Consider the following 2,606-nt stretch of genomic DNA (forward strand, 5'->3'; position numbering starts at 1 on the left):
TCTAGGCCAGGGGTGGGCAAACTTTTTGACTCGAGGGCCACAATGGGTTCTTAAACTGGACCGGAGGGCCGGAACAAAAGCATGGATGGAGTGTTTGTGTGAACTAATATAAATTCAAAGTAAACATTATTACATAAAAGGGTACGGTCTTTTTTTTTTTAGTTTTATTCATTTCAAACGGGCGGATCTGGCCCGCGGGCCGTAGTTTGCCCACGGCTGGGTTAGACCCTCCCTGACCGTTCACATTGCTGGCCATGGGGTTAGACCCCTGACCTTTCCTCCTGGGCGTGTTGCTAGTCCTGCGGGTGAGACCCCTCAGGGCGGAACAAACAAGGGAGTGGACAGTAGCCCTTAAGCATCCAGCCCAGGACACGAGGTTCTGACCCGAATCCAATCCCTCCGGACTCAGTTGTGCCTCAGCTCCAGGCCCCGAAAAGCAGCAAAACCAGACGAGGGACGGCTGACCTCAGGACCGGCTGCCCTGACTAGTGACCCTGCCCTGGCGCTGACCAATCAGTGGAGACCCCGCCCTGGAAGACAGACCTGGAAGCTGCTGAATGCCCTCCCTGAGGCCTCCAGGGAGCTGCTCTCCAGATGGGGACCCCGAGCGCCTCCCTATGGGGCGAGCCTGCCCCCCAATAACAAACAACTTTTCCAAAAACGTGCTAAACTTGTAAAAACATTTCCATGCACTTCTCCTTTTTTTGTCAAAATGTGGAGCTGCAGATTCAGACGGTTCGACTGAAGGACCACGTCCACCATGTAACCCGGTCAGTCCTCCCTGTCTAGTCAGTTCGGTGAGATTTTTCATAAGAAAAACCCTAACTTCATTGTTCAGTTCAAATCAACCCGGTGGCTCGTGTGTCCTGTGACGTGAGCTCCTGTCTGCGCTCTGACTCCATCGCGTTCTGAAGCAGGTGGGCGCCGACGGAGCCTGTGCGGGGTCTGTCTTGTTTGTTTTCTGTTACTCTTCGCCCAAGGATACTTTTCCATTTATTTTTAGAGAGAGTGGAAGAGAGAGGGAACGACCGAGAGAAACATCGATGCGAGAGAAACACACCGATTGGTTGCCTCCTGCAGGCGCCCCGACCAGGACCCAAGCTGGGGAGCGGCCTGCAACCGAGGGACGTGCCCTTGACCGGAATCGAACCCAGGACCCTTTGGTCCGCTCTATCCACTGAGCAGCACTGGCCAGGGCCGCATGGGTCTGTCTTCTGATGCTGCATAAGAACACTGTTCCCCACTGACACTCTCTTTCCTCGGCTCCCGGGGGACGGTTCTCCATTCTAAGTCCAAATAAGGAGTTTTCTTGCACTTTCTGTAAAAGAAGGAATTTTCTGCAGTCATACAACTCCCAGAATACCCTGCACCCAGGGGTGCCTACAGGGGTGTGTCCAACGGTGCAAAACGGCTGAACAACGTTGCACAATCCGGAGACTGTGGCCGGCTTGGCTTTCTTTCAGTTTCCTGCTTCCTGGCACGGAGGCTGCTTCTGAGAAACGGTGTTTCAAGGAGGCCGAGGGGGTTCTGTTCCGAGTGTTTTCCGTCTCCTGCGAGAGAAAAGTGAGTACCGGCCTTCACACGTCAAACAGAGCTGGGTAGATGTGGGTGCAAAAAAAAAAAAAGGCATAATACACGTGATACACCAACTGCTGATGGTAGGCGGCTCCTTCCAGACTGTGAAACGTTGCTATGTGCTTGGTTTAATGTGAATTACAACTGCAATCCGTGTATAACATTGTGGCTCCCTGGATGATATTGCCCTGAAAGATGTTGAGCCGGTTTACTGTCCGTGTGGAGGAAGCGATGAAGTGAATATGGTGACAGGAGATGTGGACAGGGTGAGGCCCGGGAGGCGCCTGGGAAGGGCCGAGGTTGAGGCACTGGTGTGTGTGAGGCGGGCGTCTCTGACCAGGGCGGGTGGGAGTCCTGAGCTTCGCTGGCCCTGGGTCACAGAGCTTAACTGATTATACAGTCAGTTGGGTTTCCTGATGATAGACGTGCGACGTGTTTGATAGATAAGTACATGTCTTATCAGATTTCACTAGGCTGTGCTGCTCCGTATTTCCTACGAATTGCCATGAAATGGGAGGTGCAGAGGCCGCCAGCACTTGTGAAAAGAGTCATAGAGCAGGCGAGTTGTCCCAGGTGACCCCCCGCTCCTTCTTGCCGGTCAGATGGGCTCTCTGACCTCAAGGAGCACCGGGGGTCAGAGTCATAACTATCACGCTACGTGCCAACGGACGTCAAAAATGCTCGTGTTGGTCATTGCCTTTCGGGAACCCATCCTAGGGAGGGAATAGTGGTGAATATGGAGAAAATTCACAAAGAGTTTCATTACCAAGGTATGTGTGATAAGAAAGAACTGCAGGCACCCTAACCAAGAAGAAAGGCTAAGCCAGGGGTGGGCAACCTTTGTGTGAGTGCGTGCCAAAACCAGCAAAATCTCTGACTCAGAATTCTTCTGCGTGCCAACCCTAATTTTTTGAGAACATGTTACGCCTACTTGATATCTCTTAAGGTGTACGTATGTGAAGAACCTTGAAGAAATAATAAAATTCATTCGAGCGACAAAAACACAGTATATGATGATGAAAAATACATTT

General features: G+C 51.8%; 1 protein-coding gene across 1 annotated transcript in view; it reads left to right on the forward strand.

Annotated features, from left to right (window-relative positions):
• Positions 1-1,447: 1,447 nt before the first annotated feature.
• Positions 1,448-2,606, forward strand: part of ALPK1 (alpha-kinase 1) — an 80,242-nt gene continuing 79,083 nt past the window's right edge. Inside the window, exon 1 of the mRNA XM_014533056.1 lies at positions 1,448-1,563. The gene's annotated coding sequence lies outside the window, so the exon portion shown is untranslated. The remainder of the gene's footprint in view (positions 1,564-2,606) is intronic.

This window comes from Myotis brandtii, unplaced genomic scaffold (assembly GCF_000412655.1).
Source record: "Myotis brandtii unplaced genomic scaffold, ASM41265v1 scaffold932, whole genome shotgun sequence".
NCBI classification, from domain to species: Eukaryota; Metazoa; Chordata; class Mammalia; order Chiroptera; family Vespertilionidae; genus Myotis; species Myotis brandtii.